Source organism: Phyllostomus discolor, chromosome 4 (genome assembly GCF_004126475.2).
Source record: "Phyllostomus discolor isolate MPI-MPIP mPhyDis1 chromosome 4, mPhyDis1.pri.v3, whole genome shotgun sequence".
Classification (NCBI taxonomy): Eukaryota; Metazoa; Chordata; class Mammalia; order Chiroptera; family Phyllostomidae; genus Phyllostomus; species Phyllostomus discolor.
This window is the reverse complement of record NC_040906.2, coordinates 148,507,679-148,535,314: the sequence shown is the minus strand read 5'-3', so window position 1 is coordinate 148,535,314 and position 27,636 is coordinate 148,507,679. Positions and strand designations below refer to the sequence as shown.

The window sequence follows — 27,636 nt, the reverse complement described above, 5'->3', positions numbered from 1 at the left end:
TCAAGGATTCAAACCAAAGAAAACAGTTTGGTCTGAATTTTGTTCAGGGGCATTTTGACATTTTGGCTTTCTTCCAGCTCAGTGTTTTTTGGAGAAAATATACATGCTTAATTATGGTTCAAACCAGTTCAATTTTTTGGAATAAAACGGATGCAATTTCTATTTAATACAAAAGTGACATTTGGGCTCAGTTCAAGACTCAGCAAATTAGTATGGTTCATTCTAATTTAATGTTTCATTCAAGTCTCTATTTCTCAACTGTTTGTTTCATCAGTTATAGTCCAAAGGAGAAAATTATATGCATAGTTTTATATATATATATATATATATATATATATATATATATGTATATACATATATACTATTGCCAGAGGAAAAATAGAGGCATACAAGTAATGGCTTTGAAAGGAACCAAGAATCTCATTAGAGTGTAAACTAAGCACAAGTTTTTTTCTGTTGTCACATCATTTAGAGTATAAACGTATCTGTGACCAAAAAACTCTTAGAATAATCCATAGACATCTTTTTCATTAAGCATTTGCTCCATTTCCCTTCTCCCAAAGAAACTAAAAAGTTTCTGACTAGTCTTTTCTAGAAAAAACTAAATTAGAAAATTTTAACTCTTCATTCTTTTTATGAATCAATATTATACATAAATTTTATATTGAGTGATATGTAGTAATTGTATTATACATACACATTATACATAAATAAAGTATGTATACATTATATTACACATACACATTCATATATAAAAGGTAGTTGGGAATGAGGAGTGTTGAGTTCACTGAGAGCAAGAGAAAGGCAAGTGAGCCAATAAAAACAGATTGATCCAACATTGGGGGTATCCAAGATTCTTTTCTTGATCAAAACCCACTGCTTAGAATTTATCATTCTACAAGTACATTTGGTAAGATGATTTATTGAGCTTTACATGTGTTTGCACAGAATTTTCTTTTTTTCACAACCAATTCAATTCTCTTCATTTTTTATTGTTATTCAAGTACAACTGTCTCTGTTTCCCTCCCATTACTGCCCCACTGACCCCCACCTCCCACCCTCAATCCTTCCCTCCTTTGATTTTCCCTCTTCCATTCAAGATGGTCTCCAAGGCACCTTGCAGTTCTGTTATTTATGTACTTCATTATATAGATATGTATTCTTTCAAAGAATTTCAATATATTATATAAGAATTATTTCTCTTGAGTAAACCATGCTATCTTCCAACTGCCTCACCCCTATCCCCAAGAGATAGTTCATTTGTGTTCAGTGGCCCTACTCTTTATCAAAGATTCTGCCAGCTTTCCTGGTGCAGCTGCAAAGGAAAGGTCTCTTCCACTTTTACTGAGTGTCTGGAATAAATTATGCCTTACCTTTACAATTCGTATGCTGAAGCTCTGACCCTCAATGTGACTATTTGGAGACAGGGCCTTCAAGGAGGTAATTAAAGTTAAACGAGGCTATTACAGTGGGGCCCTAATTCAAAGGACTAGTGTCCTTAGCAGGAAAAAACACAAGGGGTACACACACACACACACACACACACAGAAAAGTCTGTTTGAGGACAGAGGAAAAAGGCAACCATCTGCAAGCCAAGGAGAGAGGCCTTAGGAAGAACCAAATCTGCAGCACCTGGGTCTTGGACTTCCAGACTTCAGAAATATGAAAAAATAAATTTCTGCTGTTTAAACCACCCAGTCTATGGTATTTTGTTATGGCAGCCCTAGCAGATTAATACATTGAATAAATATATTTGATATGCAGACACAAGAAGCAACAAGTAAACAATTTTTGATAGAACATAATCAAATGAAGATGTGCATACTCTTATTTGCAGATGACATCTCAATGTAGCTGGAGAAATTAGTATGGAGATCACGGTTTAGCTCTCTCTCACCCATCTGTGTGACATGATCAAAATGAGCATTTTCAACCCTATGCACTAGAAATTGACAAGAGGCTTGTTTCCTGGGCATCATACACAAAGAAAACAAAAAATGAAGTGGCACAATTTTCTCTCCCAATGCATTTCACATCTTAATTCTGTGTTAGGCTACCTAATTGGGTCCAATGTTTTCTTTTGAAATGAATGTAGCTAGCAATGGCTATGATTTTAGTAATAACTCTTTTTTAAATTTTATTTTAATAATTGTTCAAGTACAGTTGTCTGTCCTTTATTCCCATTTACTAATAACTCTTTAACTTGGGAGCCATGAGGCCCCCTCTTAAGTGGTTTATTTTTTTTAAAAAGCCAGAAGGGTCATTATAGGTCTTACAACATCATCTAAGCAAGCAAGTTATGGTCCTCAGCCACCCACTCCCTGTAACAGCTTGCTCCCTTCCTCCATCACCTTCCTCCTCTCTCTATCCATCCCTCTCTACCTCCTGCCCTCAGAGCAGGACCCCTATTCTCACACCCAAGGCTGGTCTACCTACAGCAGTGGTTTTTAACCAGTGTGCCACAGAATTTTTAAAACATGCAATACTTGACTATTTAGTCAGGGGCACTGACCTCTTTTCCCTTAGATTGTCAATAAAATAAAATAACAACAGCCAACATAACAATAGTCATCCAGTGTGAATGAATCAAAATTATATGTAATTATTTGTCATATCAGCAAAAAATATTATATATTTTTGGTGTGCTACAGAATTTTAGTTAATTAGTTTATATGTACCACGAGATGAAAAAAAGTTGAAAATCACCGACCTACAATAAGAACTTAGCTTGTATTGACTTATTCCCCACCCCAAAAGACCCACTCAAAGGAGTTTCTATATAATTGTTATGGCTTGGTTGTATTACCTTGTTCAGGGACACAGAATTTAACTAACATGAACAATTAAAACCTTGTGTGGGCCCCACCATGCTGACTGTATTCCTCCCTGTCTCTTTAAGTGTTCTTTCTGTTTATAAGCATGCTCATACTTGCTCTCACATCCTTTACACCTAAGATTGGTAACCACACCATTATTTAGGAAACTCTTCAGACAGTTCTGAGCATGCATGCTCCATAGCCCCTAGCACAATGTACTTTACAGAGCTGGTATTCAAAATATATGTGTGGAACAAATTATAAGAACAGAAAGAACTGCATTTAAAACCCTCTTCAGCTAAAAAATAAATAAATAAAATTAAAAATAAATTAAAAATAAAAATTTGACAGCTGTTTTTTATGTTTATATATAAATTATACTAGCAGATTTTATTTTAAAAACTAACTTTAAAGAAAAACTATTTGTTAGGCACTCTACTAGATGCTTTACAGATAATAACATAGTGAGATCACACCCATGTTCTCACCTGCCAGAGTCTCCTTACAACAATGCTGCATCCTTCACCATAAAGAGCATGGAGCAGAGAAGGAGTTTGTGTGACGACCATTGTGCTTGGTATGTGCCCACTGCCTGCCAAACAGATCCTCATTCAGCCAGCCTAAGGAAATGGGTGTGGTGCCAGGCAGGCTCTGGTCCTAATCAAAACACCAGAGATTTATCAGCTTCAGGGTTGATTGTGGGTTGTGGGAAAGGAATTTGATTTTCTAAGACACCTTCATTCAGAATTCTACATTCAAAGACAAGTCCTCTGAAACTGATACATCTAAACATCATCTGATTATCAGCAGAATTCTTGCTGTAAAGCCTTAAAAAGCTTTGGGGATCACATGGGGTGATGTGTAACAGAAAGAGTACTTATCTCTGCACAGACAGAAGAGGTGAGGCTGCAAATGCCGAGCGAAGGGCAGAACAGAGGGCAGCAGATGTTCAGCTCTTTAATCGGCTCCTTAGGGGACAGGAGAACTTGCAAATTCACAAAACAAATCATTTGTTTTGGGGGCATTTGGCTCAATCCACAGTCTAGAGTTAAAGCTGAAGACAAGATTGGATTTCTAAAGAAACAGAAAGAATTTGCCAATTCATCCTCCTTCTTCCTGCTGGTTAATAAATATGGAATTTCCATTGGGAGAAATGAAAAAGGCCTGCAAGAAGATAAGGGTGATGGCAGCACAACATTGTGAATTTACTTAATGTCACTGAATTGTACACTTTAAAATGGCTAAAGTGATATATTTTATGTAATATATAAATATACCCATGAGTATCTCACACACAGCTCTCTCCCCATCTCTCTCTCTCTTTCTCTCTCTCTCCACACACACACCCCTCTTAAATAATAGACTAAGGTTGATTTCAGAGAACTTTTATCCACATTTCTAAAACTACTTCATTTTGTATATACTCTTCTTAAAACTTAAAAAGTTCCTTTCTTATATAAAACTTAGACCTCCAAGGCTGGGAGTGAAAGAGGAGAGGTGGCTGGACAATTCTGTCCCAGCTGTACCACTAAGATCTCTCCCATGGGGAATTCTAGATGCTGCTCCCCAGTATTCACTCAAATACACACAGCCAGCTGGGTTGGGGACGGTGGGCAAGACATAAAGAAATAGGTTAAGAGTTTTCAATGGTCTGGGTAACATGATATACAGAGCCCACTCTAAGAGTGTGCCAACTACGGAATTAAAGAAACCACATGCATCCAGACTGATAAAAGGGGTGCAGATGCAGACCAGGCTGGTCCCACACCCATGTGTGGTAAAATTTGGGAAGGATATCTCTGAAGCAAGGAGCTCCGACCCACACCAGGCCTCCCAGTCAAGGACTCCAGTACCGAGAAGATAACTCCCCACAAATTTTGGCTGTGAAAACTGGTGGGGATTGAGTCAGTGGAGGAGGTTGCTGGAGCCCCAAGCAGTTCCTCTTGGGGAACCCACACATGGACTCACCTACTCAGACTCACTCTTCCTGAGCTCCAGCACCAGGGTGGCACCTTGAAAGGCACCAGTGGCATACAGGGAGAGAATGAAGTGTCTGGCATCAGGGTGAGCAGAAGCCATTGCTCCTTTGCTGAGCCCTCCCCCAGTAGAGCCAGTAGACTGGTGCCATATCTGAGACTCCATCAACCTGGCTAACGCTGTGTGAACCCACCTTGGAGATCCACAGGAGCTCTACTCCACACAACTCATGGACCCATCCAAACTGCTTTTCCATAACAATGGCTGGTCTTAGTTTTCTGCCTTTTACTCTCATTCCAGCCCACCCACCCATCCCTCCCCACCTGCCTCCCATTTCCACACCACCCTGTAATTGTCCATGTGAACTTTATAATTGTCCCTGAAAACCCTTCACCCTTTTATGCTGAAATTCCCTCCCCTTTCCCCTCTGGTCACTGTCAGCCTGTTCTCTATTTCAGTGTCTTTGGTTATATTTTGCTTGTTTCTTTGTTTTGTTGATTAGGTTCCTGTTAAAGGTGAGATCATATGGAATTTGTCTTTTACTGTCTGGCTTATTTTGCTTAGCATAATGCTTTCCAGTTGCATCCATACTGTTGCAAAGGGTAGAAGCTCCTTCTTTCTTTCTGCTGCACAGAATTCCATTTTGTAAATGGACCATAGTTTTTTGATCCATTTATTTACTGATGGGCACTTAGGTTGCTTCCAGCACTTGGCTATTGTAAATAGTGCTGCTATAAACATGGGGGTGCATAGGTTCTTTTGATTTGGTGTTTCAGGGTTCTTAGGGTATAATCCTAGCAGTGGAATTGCCAGGTCAAAGGGCATTTCGACTTTTAGTTTTCTGAGAAAATTCCATGCTGTTTTCCATAGTGGTTGCACCAGTCTACAGTCCCACCAACAGTTCACTAGGGTCCCCTTTTCTCCACCACCTCTCCAACACTTGTTGTTTGTTGCTTTGTTTATGATGGCCATTCTGACTGGTGTGAGGTGGTATACTCATTGTATTTTTAATTTGCATCTTTCTGATAGCTAGCAATACTGAGCATGTTTTCATGTGTCTCTGAATCCTCTGTATGTCCTCCTTGGAGAAGTGTCTGTTCAAGTCCTTTGCCCATTTTTTAGCTGGGTTGCCTGTCTTCTTAGAGTGGAGTTGTGTGAGTTCTTTATATATTTTGGAGATTAAACCCTTGTCTGAGGTATCATTGGCAAATATGTTTTCCCATACAGTTGGTTTCCTTTTTATTTTAATACTGTTTTCTTTAGCTGTGCAGAAGCTTTTTATTTTGATGAGATCCTATTTGTTTATTCTTTCCTTTATGTCCCTTGCTCTAGGGGACATGTCAATGAAAATATTGCTGTGTGACATATCTGAGATTTTCCTACCTACGTTCTCCTCTAGGACTTTAATGGTGTCACGATTTATATTTAAGTCTTTTATCCACCTTGAATTTATTTCTGTGTATGGTGTAAGTTGGTGCTCAAGTTTCATTTTTTTGCATGTAGCTGTCCAGCTCTCCCAACACCATTTGTTGAAGAGGTAATTTTTACTCCATTTTATGTTGCTGCCCCCTTTATCAAATATTAATTGACCATAGAGACTTGAGTTTATTTCTGGGCTCTCTGTTCTGTTCCATTGGTGTAGTTGTCTGTTTTTATGCCAGTACCAGGCTGTTTTGATTACAGTGGCCTTGTGATACAGTTTGGTATCAGGTATTGTGACCCCTCCTACTTTGCTCTTCTTCCTCAAAATTGCAGCAGCTATTTGGGGTCGTTTATGGTTCCACATAAATTTTTGAAGTGTTTGTTCTATGTCTGTGAAATATGCTATTGGTACTTCAATAGGTATTGCATTGAATGTGTAAAGTCCTCTGGGTAGTATGGACATTTAATGATGTTAATTATTCCAATCCATGAACACAGTATATGTTTCCATTTGTGTGTGTCTTCCTTGATTTCTTTCCTCACTGTTATGTAGTTTTCTGAATACAGGTCTTATACCTCTTTGGTTAGGTTTATTCCTAGGTATTTTGTTTTTGTCTTTTTGCTATATCGAATGGGATTTTTTCTTGATTTCTGCTTCTGCTGTTTCATTGATGGTGTACAGAAATGCCTTTGATTTCTGGATATTGACTTTGTATCTGCTGTTTTGCCAAATTTGCTTATTAGGTCAAGCAGTTTTTTTGCAGAGTCTATAGGATTTTCTATGTACATTATCATGTCATCTGCAAACAGTGACAGTTTTTTTTCCTCCTTTCCTATCTGGATGCCTTTTCTTTCCTTTTCTTGTCTGATTGCTGTGGCTAAAACTTCCAGTACTATATTGAATAGAAGTGGTGAAAGTGGACAGCCTTGACTTGTTCCTGATCTTAGTGGAAAAGATTTTAGTTTTTGCTCATTGAGTATGATGTTGGCTGTAGGTCTCTCATATATGATCTTTATTATGTTGAGGAATGCTCCCCCTATTCCCACTTTGCTGAGTATTTTTAATCATCAATGGGTGCTGTACCTTAAATGCTTTTTCTGCATCTATTGATATGATCATGTGGTTTTTGTCTTTGCTTTTGTTTATGTGATGTATTACATTTACTGATTTGTGAATATTGGACCTTCCTTTCATTCCTGAAATGAATCACACTTGGTCATGGCATATGATCTTTTTAATGTATTGTTGGATGTGGTTTGCCAGTATCTTGTTGAGGATTTTAGCATCTATGTTCACCAGCAATATTGGCCTGAAGTTTTCTTTCTTTGTTGTGTCTTTATCTGGTTTTGGAATTAGGATGATGTTGGCCTCATAAAAAGAGTTTGGGAGTCTTCCATCATTTTGGATTTTTTGAAATAGTCTGTGGAGGATAGGGGTTAGCTTTTCCTTAAATGCTTTGTAGAATTCTCCTGTGAAACCATCTGGTCCCGGGCTTTTGTGTGTCGGGAGTTTTTTGATTACTGCTTCAATTTCTTTTGCTGTTATTGGTCTGTTCAGGCTTTCTGCTTCTTCTTCATTGAGCTTTGGAAGATTATATTTTTCTAAAATTTGTCCATTTCACCTAGGTTTTCAAATTTCTTGGCATACAGTTCTTTGTAGTAATTTCTTACAATCCTTTGTATTTCTGTGGTATCAGTTGTAATCTCTCCTCTTTCATTTCTGATTTTGTTTATTTGGATCCTCTCCCTTTTTTTTTTTTTGATGAGTTTGCTTACAGGCTTGTCAATTTTGTTTATCTTTTCAAAGAACCTGCTCTTGGATTCATTGATCCTTAGAATTGTGCTTTTAGTCTCTATGTCATTTAATTCTGCTCTGATCTTGGTTATTTCCTTCTTTCTACTTGCTCTGGACTGTCTTTGTTGTTGCCCCTTGAGTTTTTCTAGGCATAGGGTTAGGTTGTTCACTTGAAATGTTTCTGTCTTTTTTTTTTAGGTAGGCCAGTATCACTATGAACTTCCCTCTCAGGACTGCCTTAACTGTGTCCCATAAATTTTGGGTTATTGTGTGTTTATTTTCATTTATTTCCAGAAACATTTTGATGTCTTTCTTAATCTCATTGTTGACCCATTCATTGTTTAATAGCATGCTATTCAATCTCAAGAGTTTGAGTGTTTTGGGTTTTTTTCCTTGAGGTTGGTTTCTAGTTTCAGTCCCTTGTGGTCTGAGAAAATGCTTGGTATGATTTCAATTTTTTTGAATTTTTTGAGGCTCGTTTTGTTTCCTATCATGTGGTCTATCTTTGAAAATGTTCTCTGTGCATTTGAAAAGAATGTATTTTGCTTCTTTGGGGGTGAAAGGCCCTATATATACCAGTTAAGTACATTTCATCTAGGGCATTGTTCAGTGCCACATATCTTTGTTGATATTTTGTTTGAAAGGTCTGTCCATTTTACAGTGGGGTGTTAAAATCTCCTACTATGATTGTGTTGCTGTCAATATCTTTATTGAAGTCCTCCAAGATTTTCTTTATGTATTTGGGTCCTCCTGTGTTGGGTGCATATATATTTACAGTGTTTTTGTCTTCTTGGTGGATTCTTCCCTTGAGTATTATGAAGTGACCTTCTGGGTCTCTCTTTATGGCCCTTTTTTGGAGGTCTATTTTGTCTGGTATGAGTATTGCTACCCTGGTTTTTTTTTTCCTGTCCATTTGCTTGGAAAATTTGTTTCCAGCCCTTCACTTTCAGCCTGTGTAGGTCTTTTGTCCTGAGGTGGGTCTCTTGTATGCAGCATGTGTGTGGATCAGTCTTTCTTATCCATTCAGCTATTCTATGTCTTTTGATTGGAGCATTTAATCCATTTACATTTAAGGTTATTATTGATAGGTACTTATTTATTGCCATTTATGTACCTGTGTTCCTCTCTCCCCCCCTCCCTTTCCTTCCTTTTCTTACAGCAGTCCCTTTAGCATCTCTTGCAGAGCTGGTTTGGTGGAGGTGTATTCTTTTAGATTCCTTTTGTCTGGGAAGCTTCTTATTTGGCCTTGTATCTTGATTGAGAGCCTTTCTGGGTAAAGTAGCCTTGGTTGCAGGTCTCTGGTTCTCATTACTTGTAATATTTCTCACCATTTTCTTCTGGCTTGGAGCATTTCTGTTGAGAAATCGGGTGCTAACTCTATCGGGATTCCCTTGTATGTACTTCCTGTTTCTCCCTTGCTGCCTTTAAGATTCTCTCTTTGTCTTGAAATTTTGCCATTTTAATTATGATGTGTCTTGCAGTGGGCCTCTTTGGGCTCCTCTTGATTGGGACTCTCTGTGTTTCCTCTAGATTTGTGTGACTTTTTGCCTCATCAAATTAGGAAAGTTTTCCATCATTACTTTTTCAAATAGGTTTTCTATCTCTTGCTCTTCTTCTCCTTCTGGTATCCCTATTTTACAAATATTAATACATTTCATATTGTCTTGCATTTCTCTTAATCCCTCTTCATTCTTTGTGAGCCTCTTTTCCTTTTCTTGCTCTTTCTGGGTGTTTTTTTCTACTTTGTGCTTCAATTCACTGATCTGATCTTCTCCTTCATCGATCCTGCTTTTGATTCCTTCAGTTCAGAAATTGTATTCTTCATTTCCTGTTGCCCCTTGTTGATAGTTTCTATTTCCTTTTTCATTTTGATATAGTTTGCAGTGAGTTCATTGTAGTTTCCTGGTAGTTTCTGGTAATTCTCAGTGACCTCATTGAGCTTCTTGATAACAATTGTTTTGAACTCAATATCTGATAGTTGAGTTGACTCTATTTCATTTAGCATTCTTTTTGAGGCTTCCTCCTTTTCCTTCATTTGGGGATTATTTCTTTGTCTTCTCATTGTTCGTGAGACTCTTCTTGTTAGTCTCTACTTCTTAAATTGATCTGTTCTGACTCCCTGGGTTTCTGGTGTGAACTTCTGTCGTAGAGTACCTGTGAGATTCAGTGGTGCAGTCTCCCTCGGGTATCCTGGTGTTCACAGTTTCCGTCTACTCTTTTCTGTGATCAGTTGGAGGAGTAAGGCAAAATGGTTTAAGACAGCAAGAGAGTATTCTATGGTATTTACAGTAGTGGGCAGTAGAGAAGAGATAGGAGATCCTTTGGCTTCCTATAGTGTTAACCGTGGTCTTCCACTCCACTAGCCAAGTTTTAGAAAGGATGGAAAGAAGATAAGACTCTTATTGGGGAGGAAAGGATTGTGATTTGGGTCTAGAAAGTAGTGAGGCTGTGGGAGGTCAGATTCAGAGGTAGAGGGGGAGTAAAGAATAGTAAATAGGGGTAGTGTGTAAGAGAATAGAGTTAACCACTACAATAATAGAGTTCGGGAAACCGTGAAATGTGCTGTGATCTGGGAGGGGTGTTGTGTAGTATTTACAATTGTATGGAATAGGTCTTATTTACAGTAATATTAGAGCAACAATCATATGGCAAAATCTACAAGATCTAGGTAACAAGAATAGGGAGTATAGAACCTTGAGTAGTATACTAAAGGAACACAAATGAAGGACAGTAAATCAGCAATACACTATGAATGAGATAACAGGGGAAACCTATCAAATGATACAGTATAACCAGCCAAGCAAAGAAGACTATACAGAAAGAAGGGGAATGCCAAAATACTATTAAAATAAAAATGTAAGAATAATGAAAAAAGATAATACAAATTTGCAGTAACTTGCAGGTTCAAAAAAAAAGGAAAAAAGCAGAAGATGGAATGAAGGAGGGATAAATTTGGAAAGGAAGGAATAACACTAGGATGAAAGAAAGAGAACTATAAGGAATTGAGAGATATAAAAATAATAAGAATTAAAAAATTAAAAATTACTTAAAAAAGATAAAATTAAACAATCAAACAACAACAACAAACAAAACAAAACAAAACAAAACAAAACAAAAACCTCTTGTTGGTTTCTAACTGGCCAAACCAGTTTTTCTGGTCTTGCTGGCTTCAGCAGACTGAGGGGTGATTAGAATGCTTTTCACCCTTCCCAGTCAGAATTCAGTCAGTCTCTCGCATACTGCCCCAGGGCTAGCCACAAGCTCTCCCGAGAGCCAGTCCCGTGCCTCTCTGCAGGGCCCCGGGTGTGGGTCTGGGCGCTGCCAATCATACTCTCCTGAGCTCACCACCGAAAGCTTCCCGGGCTCCAGGATCCCGCAGAGCGTCCTCGATTTTTCAGGGTTCACAATGTAAGCTACAGGGATCCTGAGGGGGCGCATACTTCATGGTGTAAGCCCCAGGGAGAGGCACGTACTTCATGGTGTAAGCTCCGGGGATCCTGAAGGGGTGTGCACTTCCCCCTAGTTCATTGCGACGGCTCAGGATCCCGCCAAGCATCCTCATCTTTTCACCTTGTGAGATCTGGGAATCCCCAGGGGGCAAGCACTTCCCCCGAGGTCACCGCCATGGGCTCCAGGTTCCCTCCAGCACCTGTGCCTTTTCTGTGTTCAGTGCTGTGGGGTCTGGGTCTTCCACAAAACCACAGTCTCTCTGGCTTGGGGGTGCAGGTGCCTGGCCAGGCCGCCCTTGATCATGCAGTCTGGGGCACTCACTCTTCCCAGGGCTATGCATGGGAGCATGCAGCCTCTGTGTGATTATCTTCCAGTCCTCACTCCCCTCTCTGTGCCTTCAAGCAAGAGGCCTCCTCTGGTGCTGCTCAAACCTTGTTTTACTGGGGAGGGAGCGGTTGACTCTGCTCTCTCCCAAGTGCCCTGAGGCAGACCCAGGAGTGCTGGGCTTGGGGCTGCAACCTCCCTAGTGCCCGTGCTGATCCCTGGGCCCTTATTATCCTGAAGCAGTCTCCTTACTGTCTGGTTTTTCAATGTCCACTATAATTTTTGATGCCCTATTTTCATAAATGTTGTGATATTGTTGGCCCCTTGCTCTGTTCCTCTGCAGATTGGCCAGTTTCTCTCCCGTGCCTAGGGGGAAGGGAAATCTGCTCCCTCCTACCATGCTACCATCTTCCTCCTCTCCTTTTAACAATATATTTTGTTTAACCTAACATATCTAAACTTTAGTTGTCACTTCAGTGTGTAATCAATATAAAAAATTAGTAATGAGGTACAGTATATCCTTTTTTGGTATTTAGTTTTCAAAATCCAGGGTGTATTTCAAGTTTATAGTATACTTCTGTGTGAAACAGCTACATTTCTAGAGCTCAGTAGCCATGTGTAGCTAGCTAATGGCTAATATATTGGGACCACAGTGCCAGACAAATGTTCCTCCAAATCCCAGAGATTCCTAAAGCAAAGCAACCACTTCTTTCTTCATGGAAGAAAAATCACACACTCTCCACTGGAAAGACTGGACTCTGGACACTTCCTTTTCCCTTTCTCTAATTAAAAAGATATCAGAGCAGGGGTGTTTCTTTGGGTTCTGCTTTTGTGCTCCCGAACTTCTTATTTATTCTGCTTTGTAAGCATAAGAGGCACACTTACTCTGCCTGTGTGGGGCTTCTGGCCTTCCCTGGGCTTACAGGTAAAGCTCATGGGATTCTGCCACCACTACAAAGCTCACTCCCTCGTCCTAACTCTGTTTCAGGCCCCATACCAAGAGTAAAATGGCAAGTCCTGAATCTGTCAATAAATAGTCAGTGATACAACTCTCAATTATTCCCTTCGTAAGTGCACAAATCACAAGACTTGTTCTCCAACTATGCTGTCCTGCATTTCTCTACTGACCAACTATCTAGCTTACTAATCAGAACTACCATTTATTGTGTGTTCCATGTATAAGATTTAATTTGCTAAGTTTTCATAGTATAATTTCATGGATGTTATTATTAACCTTATTTGATAGATAAGTATAAAAGAACTCTTTAGGCACATTGAGTGAGTTGGCCAAAGTCACACAGTCTAGGGTAGAGCTGGAGTCAGGCCCAGCTCAGACGCCTATACTCACAAGCACTATGTTCTACCCTAACCTGCTTTCTGGTTCTTGGACTCTCCTGTTAGCTTCATGATCCACATCTTGTCCTAACTTCCTAGCCTGGCAGCCTCCCATCAAGATGAGCTCCAAATCTTTCCTGACCTAGCTCTGCTCCTGCTACTTTATAAAAATTTTCCAGCAGGACTAGACCCTTGTTTCCACCTTAATCATCATCTACAAGACTCAGAGTTCTCACTTGCTCTATACACCAAACTGAAGACCTTTGACCATCCACCTCTGCAAGGGAAAACAGGAAAGAAGTGAGCAGAGCAGCACTCTTTTAACAGTTGTTTTCCAAGACTTGCTGACCAAGGTGCTGGAAGCTGGGGCTACAGCATGAAACAAAAATAACATGCTACCTACATTCAGACAGCTTATATTTTAGTGAGAGGACAAAGACAGTAAGTAAATAAACCCAAGAACTAAGGACACTTTTACATAATGATAAGTCCTATGAAAAAATAAAACAGTGTGTTATGGCAGATCCATTTGACCCTTCCATGAGGAGACAGAACCATACATATCAGCCAATGTGTCAAATGCTCCCCCACCAAACACCAGGATCAGTCACCAGAACCCTCTGAAGGGCTGAGGATATCTTTGATTTATAAGATCTAAATGTTATCTAAACCTACCTCATGCCCCAAGCAGCACAGCTGGAGCTGTTAGCCAACATTGTTCAATACCCAGAACTTTGTACCAGAAGCTGCCTACAGTCAGCTGCAATTGCGTTGGTCACGTTATTTCAGATCTCCTACATGGCACAGAAAGCATAGTTGAAAAGGCACAGTCTGTGAATCAGGCAGACTTGGCTCAGATGCTTACAAAGCTGTGTGACCTTGGAAAAGGTCTACAAAATAGGTATGTGACATCCAACTTGCCGAGACTAAAGTAAGAATTTTTGCTATACCTGTTTTGATGTAGAAAATCACTGCTTTGTTGTTGCTTTTTGTCACTAAGTAGTAAGTACAGCTATCACTGTCGGTTGCTCTATCCTGAACCCTTACTCTACCTATAGTGGACTTTTACTTTCTATTTTATTAACTTTTATGTAGTTGATATTTTTAATGATTATTTTTATCCTTTTATAGAGATGAAATTATATTACATACTGAATATCCTTTTTAAAATGTGTATTCTAATATAGCCCTCTGAGAGCACTGAGATTCACTGCTCTAGTTTTTTCAACTGGAAATCAAAAAGCTTTATTATTAAGTAGGCATATGTGATTACCAATTAAAACTCATTGAGCATGACCACTGAATGTTTAGGAAGAAATCTAAGACTGTAAGATACCCACAAGCGAATTCTCAGAGAATTAGATTTCTTTTTCAGAAGAGAGATGGGATGACAGGTTTTTTGTGCTTAGCAAGTGTGGTAGTCATATGAATTCCACTTCTATGTATGTTTGAGTGAGAAGATGCTTCTCCATCATCCCTGTCTGAGCTGTGCCTCAGAGTTGGAATTGGGTAATGGTCTGTGGCTTAAAGATAGAGTGCCAATGACTTGATAATAAATAAAGCTGAAAAAATCATGTTTTGTTTATTTAAATGTTCATAACCTCTGAACAGCTATATCAAAACAGCAACATCAAAGTAGTTCATTCAAAATGTCCAGTACCCTTCCATACAGTACATGTAGAACATGGCACATATGCTTGAGCACATAGTAGGTTCACAATAAATAGTGAATGTCACTATCATTTTCTTTAACTGCTACCACTCTAGATTTCTGGTACTGGTAATGAACTCAGCAGACATTTATTAAGCACCTAGTATGTTCCTGATACTGACCCCACACCTGCAGGAGCAGAACTATGTCTCCAGCGGCTAGGTTTCCTTATTTCCCTGGAGCCTTCCAGCAGCTGACCCAGTAATGAAAGAAACTCTGCCAAAGCTAGCATAGGTGATGCAAGAACTTGACTGGAACATTTTGTTTGAGCTCCACCTCATTTATTATTGTATTTTTATTCGTGCTCTCAGCTGCTGCTATAGTGTGCATTATTTTTAGAGGCTGAAAAATATGAGTAAGTAAGGAGAAAGAAAAGGTGTTTTACCCTGATAAATTTTCAACATTTAGGGAACAACCAGATTCTAAAATTCCAGGGGGATCATTTAGAGAAAATGTTTAAGACAGAAAAGATAGCTCTGTTCTTCCAGTGAATTTTGGAAATCATTTTGAAAAATGCAGTGCATAGACCTGGAGGGCAATTAAAAGCTAAAACATCACAGCTCTCTGATGCCCTCCACATTTCCTACAGAGCCAGGATACTTGGTTCTTAGAATTGATGGAATTTTATGTTCATGACAATAATCCAGGTCAGTTAAGGTATTTACTAAAGATGAACGATGCTTCTCATTGTATGTGAGACCTAATTTATTAGAGAGAAAAACACACTTACTTTCAGACTAAATAAAATCCTCTCTAAATCCAGACTTTAAATATACCTTAAAACAGGAAATTCAGAATATTCTTGTAACTAGAGACTAGGGAAAGTTATAAATCACAATCTGTATTTGAACATTGTCATCTGATTACTTGAAGTATTATTTTGAATTTTTGAGACTAAGGAAAAGATTTGGAGTATTAAAGCTAAGGAGTATTAGCACATAGAGGAAGGCTGGATAGATTAGGAAAAGCAAAAACTGCAAAGTCCAGATTTCAGAGAACACAGGGGTGGTGATCAGCTGTGCAGAATCAGAGCAAAGTTAGAGTTTGGAGGAGGGTAAGGGATGGATCTAGGTTTTGGGGGGCATGAGAGTCATATAAATGAGGGTAGGGAGTCTTCTTTAAAAGACAAAAATTAAAAATTACACATTAACAAAATTAGGTTCTGGACTTTGGAAGGAACTCATGCAACAGAGGGGCCCTGAAGCTTATGTTTCCTTAGCTCCATATTAAATCTGCCACATTTTAAAGGATGAAGAGAAAAGCATTCACAGACCAGAACTCAAGAGCTATCAACTCTGATCTCATTACTCCCATCCATTCTTTGTAAGTATGAGTGAGTTATTTATTCTCATTGTACTTCCATTTTTAATCTGGCAAATGATGCTTGTGATATATGAAAAAATGAAAGAGAGAAAGGTGAGAGACTTGTAGTTAAGATGGCAGCCTAGGTAAACACAGGTCAGCTCCTCTCACAACCACATCAAAATTAAAACTAAATTAGAGATCTAAGATGGCGTCGGAGTAGGAAGGAGCAGGTTTGGCTTTCCTCTGCTCAGGGGAGAGAGTCCTGACCGATCTTTGGAGTAGAAAGGCAAGCAACCAACATATTTCAGCATTTTTGAAAACAGAGGACCAAGGATTGTGGCAGAACCGAAAGAACAAAGAACGGATCCTAGGGGGAGTGCTGCATCAAGGTAGGCTCCCAGGACAGGCGTGTGGTCCCGGGGCTGCAGCCCCAGGCCCGGGGGCCGCGGCTGGGTTTACCATAGGGTTAGTGGGAGAGAGCCAGGTCAACTGCTCCCTCCCCAGCCGAGCAAGGTCTGGGCGGCTCTGGGAGGAATCCAGGTGCTGGCGGGCACACCGGGTGGCGAGCAGCTTTGGAGGCGGTGAGCACCAGAGCCGAGTCATGCTGCGGACCCGGACTCCCAGGGTCACCGTTCTGGCTGGAGCTTTGGCGGTGAGAGAAACCGGGCCACTGTGGAGAAAGGCGGGCTCGATTGGGAGGAATTTCCCAAGAGGAAGGAGTGAATGGACACAGACACTGTTTGGGGAATTCTCCTGAAGTGATCAGTGGTTCTGGCCTGTCTGCTCCCCAGCTGTGAGCGGGCGGGCGGCGGACGGGCCGCGCCCGCCTGCGGGGGGCACCGGTCGCGCAGCGGCGGACGGCTGCGCGGGCAGCAGACGGGCCGCACCCGCTCACGGGAGCACGGTCGCGCCCGGTGGTGGAGACCGGGCCAGTGGACGGCCGCGTCCGCTCGCGGGAGCGCCGGCGCGGGGGCGGCGCCTGCAGGGGGGAGCATCCCCGCACACCAGCCCACAGCAGTAACCCTGGGGAAAGACCTGATTCCCACACCCAGGACCCAAAGCTGAGGAGCCAGTGCGAACCCCACGGGCCTAGGAAGAAAAGCCAAACAAGTCATCCTTCAGCCTGCCTCAGCCAGCAAGAGCGGAAAAACCACTTTGGCCACTTTGAAATCAAGAGACTTTTTAATTTGATTCTATTTTTTTTAACAATTTTTAATTTTTTAGTTTTATTGTTTTTATTCTCTTTTGATTTCTTTTTCCTCTCTTACCTGATTTCTTGTTTTATTCCTTCCTCCTTCCTGTCCTCCAATTTTATCTCTTCTTCCTGCCTTCGTCTGCCTTTTCTATTTTTTTCTTTTTTAAATTTTTTCCTAAATACCTACAAGTGAGACAAAATCCTGGATCGGTGAAAAGACCAAAGTTGAACCCAAAGAAGGGGCATCACAACAGCTGGGACAGTGAGATAAATGTCACTCTGCTATTACAGAGAACCTGCAAGTTATTGCATATTTGTATTATTATTATTTTTCCAGTGTTCCTACATCTTTTTTTTTAACAGTATTTTTATATCCCTCTTATTTTTGTATAGCCTGCTTTGCTAGGCTGGTTTTATTGTATGACCTGACAGCTTTCCCCTGATATCTCTTTCTATACCGTATTACTAATCTACTGTCCATTAACTCACCTGTGTCCTATCAGCATACTACTCAATGTTCTGTACTCCCTATCCTTATTACCTAGATTTCATAGACTCTGCCATATGAATGTTGCCATAATATTATTGTAAATAACTGCTGTTCCATGCAATTGTAATTACTTCACAACACCCCCCCCCCCAGATCTTAGCCCATTTCAAAGTTTTCTGAACTCTATTACTGTAGTGGTTAACTCTATTCTCTCACACACTACACCTATTTACTATCCTTTACTCTCACCTTACCCCAGAATCTGACCTCCCACAACCTCTCTGCTTTATAGATCCAACTCACAATCCTTCCTCCCCCAACAAGAGTATTATCTTCTTTCCATCCTTTCTAAAAATCAGCTAGCTGGGTGGAAGACCACGGTTAACACTATACATAGTGAAAGGATCTCCTATATCTTCCCTACTTGCTACTACTGTAAATAGCATAGAGTTCTCGGTTGCTGTCTTAAACCATTTTGCCTTCCCCTCCATCTGATGACAAAAAAGAATAGGTGGAGGAGGTGAACACCAGGATACCCACTGGAAGAGGAAACCCAACAACTAAGGAACCACTAACAGATAACAGCAGAAGAAGGTGAAGGAGGGAGTAGTAACCACACAAACCTCAATCCAGGACTTATCTGGAAATACAACTAAACAGTAGAGACAGTACCCAATACAAACAACTGAACAAGATTTCTTTAAACCTTGTACAAACAGAAGAACCAGCCTCAACACAACCTGCCCTCACCAGCACAACAAAATACAGAAGGTGGTGGACAGACTGACCCACATTTAACCAGCTGGCGGGAAGGAACCACCAAAGAAAGACTCAACAACCATCAAAACCCAAAGGCAAACACAAAGCCAACTTAAACAACAGCCCAAGACCAGTGAGCTTGGGGGGTCAAGGAAACAGCACCACTGAAACTCACTGCTACTCTACTAAAGAAGTTCACACCATAAACCCAGGGAGCCAGAACAGATCAATATAAGAAGCTGAGGTGAACAAGAAGAGTCTCACAAACAATGGGAAGACAAAGAAATACTCCCCAAATGAAAGGAAAGGAGGAAGCCTCAAAAAGAATGCTAAATGAAACAGAGGCAATTCAACTATCAGATATTGAATTCAAAGCAGTGATTGTCAGGAAGCTCAATGAGCTCACAATGAGCTACGAGAAACTACAGGGAAGCTACAATGAACTCAATGAAAACTACATCAGCATAAAAAAGGAAATAGAAACTCTCAACAAGGGCCAAGAGGAAATGAAGAATACAATCTCTGAAATGAAGAACACAGTAGAAGGAATGAAAAGCAGGATCGATGAAGCAGAAGATCGGATCAGCGAGCTAGAGGACAAAATAGAAGAAAACACCCAGAAAGAGCAAGAAAGGGAACAGAGGCTCAGAAAGAATGAAGAGGGATTAAGAGAAATGCAAGACAATATGAAACGTAATAATATCCATATAATAGGGATACCAGAAGGAGAAGAAGAAGAACAAGGGATAGAAAACCTAGTTGAACAAGTGATGATGGAAAACTTCCCTAGTTTGATGAGGCAAAAAGTCACACAAATCCAGGAAACACAGAGAGTCCCAATCAAGAGGAACCCAAGGAGGCCCACTGCAAGACACATCATAATTAAAATGGCAAAATTTCAAGACAAAGAGAGAATCTTAAAGGCAGCAAGGGAGAAGAAGGAAGTAACATACAAGGGGGCCCCAATAAGGCTAACAGCTGACTTCTCAATGGAAACACTCCAAGCCAGAAGAGAATGGCAAGAAATAATCCAAGTAATGAGAACCAGAGGCCTTCAACCACGACTACTTTACCCAGCAAGGCTCTCAATTAAGATAGAAGGCCAAATAAGAAGCTTCTCAGACAAAAGAAGTCTAAAAGAATACACCTCCACTAAACCAGCTCTGCAAGAGATGCTGAAGGGACTGCTTTAAGGAAAGAAAGGAAAAGAGAGAGTGAGAGAGGATCACATGTACATAAAAGGCAATGAATAAGTACCTATCAATAATAACCTTAAACGTAAATGGATTAAATGCTCCAATCAAAAGACATAGAATAGCTGATTGGATAAGAAAACATGACCCACACATATGCTGTCTACAAGAGACCCCCCTCAGGATAAAAGATCTGCACAGGTTGAAAGTGAAGGGCTGGAAACAAATTTCCCAAGCAAATGGACAGGAAAAAAAAGCCGGGGTAGCAATACTCATATCTGACAAAATAGACTTCCAAAGAAGATCCATAAAGAGAGACCCAGAAGGTCATTTCATAATACTCAAGGGAAGAATTCACCAAGAAGACATAAATATAGTAAATATATATGCACCCAACATAGGAGCACCCAAATACATAAAGAAAATCTTAGAGGACTTCAAGAAAGATATGGACAGCAACACAATTATTGTGGGGGATTTTAACACCCCTCTATCAAAAATGGACAGATCTTCCAAACAAAACATCAACAAAGATATTATGGCATTGAACAATATCCTAGACGAACTGGGCTTTACTGATATTTACAGAACCCTCCATCCCAAAGAAGCTAAATACACATTTTTTTCAAATGTACATGGAACATTTTCAAAGATTGACCACATGATAGGACACAAAACAAGCCTCAACAATTTCAAAAAAATTGAAATCATACCAAGCAATTTCTCGGATCACAAGGGACTGAAACTAGAAACCAACCCCAAGGAAAAAAACCCAAAACACTCAAATTCATGGAGATTAAACAGCATGCTATTAAACAATGAATGGGTCAAGAATGATATTAGGGAAGAAATCAAACGGTTTTTGGAAACAAATGAAAACGAACTCACAACAACCCAAAACTTATGGGACACAGCCAAGGCAGTCCTGAGAGGGAAGATCATAGCGATACAGGCCCACCTAAAGAATTTAGAAACATTTCAAACAAACAACCTAACCCTACGTCTACAAGAACTCGAGGAACAACAACAAAGACAGCCCAGAGCAAGCAGAAGGAAGGAAATAACCAAGATCAGAGCAGAATTAAATGACATAGAGACTAAAAGCACAATTCTAAAGATAAATGAATCCAAGAGTTGGTTCTTTGAAAAGATAAACAAAATCGACAAGCCTTTAAGCAGACTCATCAAGAAAAAAAGAGAGAAAACCCAAATAAACACAATCAGAAATGAAAGAGGAGAGATTACAACAGATACCACAGAAATACAAAGGATTGTAAGAAATTACTACAAAGAACTGTATGCCAAGAAATTTGAAAACCTAGATGAAATGGACAAATTTCTAGAAAAATATAACCTTCCAAAACTCAGTAAAATGGAAGCAGAAAGCCTGAACAAACCAATAACAGCAAAAGAAATTGAAGCAGTAATCAAAAAACTCCCAACACACAAAAGCCCTGGACCAGATGGTTTCACAGGAGAATTCTACAAAGCATTTAAGGAAGAACTAACACCTATCCTTCTCAGACTATTTCAAAAAATCCAAAAAGATGGAAGACCACCAAACTCTTTTTATGAGGCCAACATCATCTTAATTCCAAAACCAGATAAAGACACAACAAAGAAAGAAAACTACAGGCCAATATCACTGATGAACATTGACGCTAAAATCCTCAACAAGATACTGGCAAACCGCATCCAACAGTACATTAAGAAGATCATACACCATGACCAAGTTGGATTCATTCCAGGTATGCAAGGATGGTACAATATACGCAAATCAGTAAATGTAATACATCACATAAACAAAAGCAAAGACAAAAACCACATGATCATACCAATAGATGCAGAAAAAGCATTTGATAAGGTACAGCACCCATTTATGATAAAAACACTCAGTAAAGTGGGAATAGAGGGAGCATTCCTCAACATAATAAAGGCCATATATGAGAAACCTACAGCCAACATTATACTCAATGGGCAAAAATTAAAATCTTTTCCACTAAGAACAGGAACAAGACAAGGCTGTCCACTTTCATCACTTCTATTCAATATAGTACTGGAAGTTCTAGCCACAGCAATCAGACAAGAAAAAGAAATAAAAGGAATCCAAATCAGAAAGGAGGATTCACTGTCACTGTTTGCAGATGACATGATAGTGTACATAGAAAATCCTATAGACTCCACCAAAAAACTGCTTGACCTAATAAATGAATTTGGTAAAACAGCGGGATACAAAGTCAATATCCAGAAATCAAAGGCATTTCTGTACACCAACAATGAAACAGCAGAAGCAGAGATCAAGAAAAAAATCCCATTTGAAATAGCAAAAAGGAAAATAAAATTCCGAGGAATAAACCTAACCAAAGAGGTAAAAGACCTGTATTCAGAAAACTACATAACACTGAGGAGAGAAATCAAGGAAGACACAAACAAATGGAAACATATACGGTGTTCATGGATTGGAAGAATGAATATCATTAAAATGTCCATACTACCAAAAGCAATTTACACATTCAATGCAATACCTATTAAAGTACCAATGGCATATTTCACAGACATAGAACAAACACTTCAACAATTTATATGGAACCATAAACGACCCCGAATAGCTGCTGCAATTTTGAGAAAGAAGAGTAAAGTAGGAGGAATCACAATACCTGACACTAAACTATACTACAAGGCCACTGTCATCAAAACAGCCTGGTACTGGCATAAAAACAGGCACATAGACCAATGGAACAGAACAGAGAGCCCAGAAATAAACCCAAGCCTCTATGGTCAATTAATATTTGACAAAGGAAGCAGCAACATAAAATGGAATAAAAATAGCCTCTTCAACAAATGGTGTTGGGAGAACTGGACAGCTACGTGCAAAAAAATGAAACTCGAGCACCAACTTACACCTTATACAAAAATAGATTCAAGGTGGATAAAAGACTTAAATATAAAGCGTGACACCATTAAAGTCCTAGAAGAGAACGCAGGTAGGAAAATCTCAGATATTTCACGCAGAAACTTTTTTACTGACTTGTCTCCTAGAGCAAGGGACATAAAGGAAAGAATAAACAAATGGGACCTCATCAAAATTAAAAGCTTTTGCACAGCTAAGGAAAACAGTATCAAAATAAAAAGAGAACCAACTGTATGGAAAACATATTTGCTAATGATACCTCAGACAAGGGTTTAATCTCCAAAATATATAAAGAACTCACACAACTCCACTCTAAGAAGACAGGCAACCCAGCTAAAAAATGGGCAAAGGACTTGAACAGACACTTCTCCAAGGAGGACATACAGAAAATCCAAAGACACATGAAGCGATGCTCAATATCGCTAGCCATCAGAGAGATGCAGATTAAAACCACAATGAGATACCACTTCACACCAGTCAGAATGGCCATCATAAACAAAGCAACAAACAACAAGTGTTGGAGAGGATGTGGAGAAAAGGGGACCCTAGTGCACTGTTGGTGGGACTGCAGACTGGTACAACCATTATGGAAAGCAGTTTGGAACTTCCTCAGAAAACTAAAAATGGATCTGCCTTTTGACCCAGCAATTCCATTGCTGGGACTCTATCCTAAGAACACTAAAACACCAATACAAAAGAACCTTTGCACCCCGATGTTCATAGCAGCACAATTTACAATAGCTAGGTGCTGGAAGCAACCTAGATGCCCATCAGTAAATGAATGGATCAAAAAACTATGGTACATTTACACAATGGAATTCTATGCAGCAGAAAGAAGAAGGAGCTCATACCCTTTGCAACAGCATGGATGGAGCTGGAAAGCATTATGCTAAGTGAAACAAGCCAGGCAGTGAAAGCCAAATACCACATGATATCACCTTTAACAGGAATCTAAACACCAAAACAAAACAAAACAAAAAACTAGCAAAATATAACCAAAGACACTGAAATAGGGGATAGTCTGACAGTGGCCAGAGGGGAGAGAAGAGGGAATTTCAGGGGGGAATGGGTAGGGATTACAGGAACAAATTTGGAGGACACATGGACAAAAACTAGGGGTGGGGGGTAATGGGGGGAAGGGGGGAGGGTTGGGTGGATGGGCTGGAACAGGAGTAGGGGGCAGAAAACTGTACTTGAACAATGATTGAAATTTAAAAAATTACAACTAAATTATAGAATAATCATCACTCAAAACCATCAGAAATAAAATTGAATGGAAGTCTGACAACTACGGAATTAAAGAAACCACATCCATCCAGACTGCTAGGAGGGGCAGAGACATGGAACAAGCTGGTCCCACATCCATGTGTGGTGGATAAAAATTCAGCAGGGATATCTCAGGAACGAGGAGTTCGAGCCCTACACCAGGCATCCCTGCCCAGGGTTCCAGTGCCAGGAATATAAATCCCCATAACTTCTGGTTGCATAAACCAGTAGAAATTGAGTTAGTGGAAGAAACTCCTTGAGTCCCAAGCAGTTTCCCTAAAAGAACCTGCACACAGACGTATTCCCTCTGAGCCCCAGCACAGGGAAGCAGCTTGAAAGTCACCAGTGGTATACAGGCAGGAACTGAAATGTTTGCATCAGGGCAAGAGCTGAGAGACAGTTTTCTTCCAGACAGAAAGGCAGGCAGAGCCACAGAGTCCGCAGGCAGGTTCCATATTTGAGACTATCAACCTGGTTAACACTGTTTGCCACTGCTCTGGAGATCCCCTGAGGGTATGTCCCACTCAATTTATGTCTGTTAACAATGGCTTTTCCATATGAAAGGCTAGTATTGGTTCATACTCCATAGCTTCCTAAATCCCTGCAAACAAGCAACAGCTGGCCTCAGTGAACCCCCAAGCCACCGTACCTCTTACTAAATGGCCCCAGGCCCAGCACTAGCAGCAATCAAACCAGATTCACAGCTTGGCCCCACCTAGGAATTTCCAAGCCTAGCACAAGTAGCAGCCATCTCAGATTGCTTTATAAGCCCTGGGCAAAACATGGGTTGGGCTGAAATGGCCAGCACCACCCAGGAAACCTCAGGGCCTACTAACCCAGTAGACAGCTACAGGACACACTGAAGCACCATCACCCTGTCCCTGCACAGCTGATCCTCCATGGAGGGCAGAGTTTTGTGGTCAGTGGTCACAGCAATCCATGCAACTGACTGGCTTCGGTAAATCCCTCCCAATGATCTCCCAACAGTAACCAAGACTCAACTACAAGAGGAAGGTATATTCAGCCCACAAGAAGGGTGGACCTCAAGTACCCAGCTTGGGTGATAAGGGAAGCTGTGCCCCTGGAACCTACAGGACATCTACCACATTAGGCTGCACTACCAAGACACAGAGTCAAAGCAGCTCTACCTAATACATAGAAACAAACACATGGACACTGCCCAAACAAGGAGACATGGCCCAAATGAAAGAATACATCAAAACTCCAGAAAAAAAGATAAACTAAATGTAGATTAGCAATCTATGACATGCAGAGTTGTTTTTTAAATATATTTTATTGATTATGTTATTACAGTTGTCCCATTTTTTTCTCCCCTTATTCTCCTCTACCTTGTAGCCCCCTCCCACCATCATTCCACCACCTTAGTTCATGTCCATGGGTCATACATATAAGTTCTTTGGCTTCCCCATTTCCCATACTATTCTTAACCTTCCCCTGTCTATTTTGTGCCTACCATTTACACTTCTTATTCCCTGTACCTTTCCCTCCAATTTTCTCCCTCTCCTTCCCCTCTGATAACCCTCCTTGTGATCTCTATTTCTGTAATCTGTTCCTGCTCTAGTTGTTTGCTTAATTTGTATTTGTTTTTGTTTTTTTAGGTTCAGATGTTGACAATTGTGAGTTCATTGTCAATTTACTATCTGTATTTTTGATCTTCTTCTTTTTCTTAGATAAGTCCCTTTAACATTTCATATAATAAGGGCTTCAAGATGATGAACTCCTTTAACTTGACCTTGTCTTGGAAGCACTTTATCTGCCCTTCCATTCTAAATGATAGCTTTGCTGGATAGAGTAATCTTGGATGTAGGTCCTTGCCTATCATGACTTGGAATACTTCTTTCCAGCCCCTTCTTGCCCGCAAGGTTTCTTTTGAGAAATCAGCTCATAGTGTTATAGGAACTCCTTTGTAGGTAACTGTCTCCTTTTCTCTTGCTGTTTTTAAGATTCATTCCTTATCTTTAATATTGGGTAATGTAATTATGATGTGCCTTGATGTGTGCTTCCTGGGACCCAACTTCTTTTGGACTCTCTGAGCTTCCTGGACTTCCTGGGAATCTATTTCCTTTGCCAGATTGGGGAAGTTCTCCTTCATTATGTTTTCAAATAAGTTTTCAATTTCTTGCTCTTCTTCTTCTCCTTCTGGTAACCCTATGATTCAATGTTGGAACATTTAAAGTTGTCCCAGAGGATCCTAAACCTCTCCTCATTTTTTTGAATTCTTCATTTTGTTCTATTTGAATGTTTATTTCTTCCTTCTGCTCCAAATCATTGAGTCCCAGTTACCTTCCCATCACTATTGGTTCCCTGTACAACATCCTTTATTTTACTGTTCATAGCCTTCACTTTATCCTCTATTTTATGACCGTACTCAACCATTTCTGTGAGTATCCTGATTACCAGTGTATTGAATTCTGCATCTTAGAGGTTGGCTATCTCTTCATCACTTAGTTGTACTTTTTCTGGAGGTTTGATCTTTCATTTGGGCCATATTTTTTTTCTTGGAGTACCTGTTATGTAGTAAGGGGCAGAGACTTATGTATTCACCAGGGTGGGGCAACCCACATCACTTTGTTGTGGTGCTGTATGTGGTGGGGGGGGATCTGAGATGGAAAAATGCTGCTTGATCAGCTCTCTGCTGGCTTTCAGTCACTTCCTCCACTACCCACAAGTACATTGGGCCCTTCTGGTGCTGATTCCCAGGTGGGTAGTTTTGTGTACATTCTAGGACCCTTTGGTCTCTCCAACAAACTTTCCTGTGAGGCTGGGTGTTTCTCCTGCCATCTCAACCTTAATCATTTTTTTTAGTCAGAGGTTCTGGGGCTTTCTTTCCCTGAGCTGGAACCCTGGGTTACATGGTCTGTCTCTCTCCCCAGTTGTTGCTCCCAGTTTATCCACATGCAAATGTGGGATCACCCAGTTCTCCAACTTGCCACCTCACCTGGCATGCCACCCACCACCTTGTCCACTCCATCCTCCAGCTGCTTCCTAGCCATAAGTTATCTCCACCTTGGCTACCCATCTCTGTCCCTCGTACCAGTCTGGATGAATGTTTCCTGTTTAATTCCTTGATTGTCAGACTTCCATACAGTTCAATTTTCTGACAATTCTGGTAATTTTTTGTTTTTAAATTTGTTGTTACCCTTCTTTTGGTTGCGCAAGGAGGCAAAGTGTATCTGCCTGTGCCTCTATCTTGGCTGAAAGCCCTCGATGCAGAGTTCTAAACACTGCTTATAAGGGTGCTCAAGGAACTTAGTGAGGATTTCAAAGGCTAAAAAAGATCCAGTCCAAAACAAAGGAAATGCTAATTGAAATAAATAACAATTTAGAGGGAAACAACAGTACAGTGGATAAAGCCAAGAATCAAATAGATGACTTGGGACATAGAAAGCAAAAAACAACCAATCAGAACAAGGAGAAGAAAAAAAGAATCCAAAACATAAGGCTAGTATAAGCAGCCTCTGGTACCACTTTAAGAGGTCCAACATTTGCATCAGGGGTGCCAGAAGGAAAAGAAAAAGAGCAAGAAATTGGAAATCTGTTTGAAAAATAATGAAAGAAAACTTCCCTAATTTCATGAAAGAAATAGATATGCAAGTCCAGGAAGTACAGAGTCCCAAACAAGATGGATGCAAAGAGGCCCACTCCAAGACACATCATAATTAAAAT

At 40.2% G+C, this 27,636-nt stretch overlaps 1 pseudogene; it reads left to right on the top strand.

The window, feature by feature from the left end:
- The first annotated feature begins 11,203 nt into the window (after positions 1 to 11,203).
- The window catches only part of LOC118499950, a 40,854-nt pseudogene continuing 24,421 nt past the window's right edge, over positions 11,204 to 27,636 (top strand).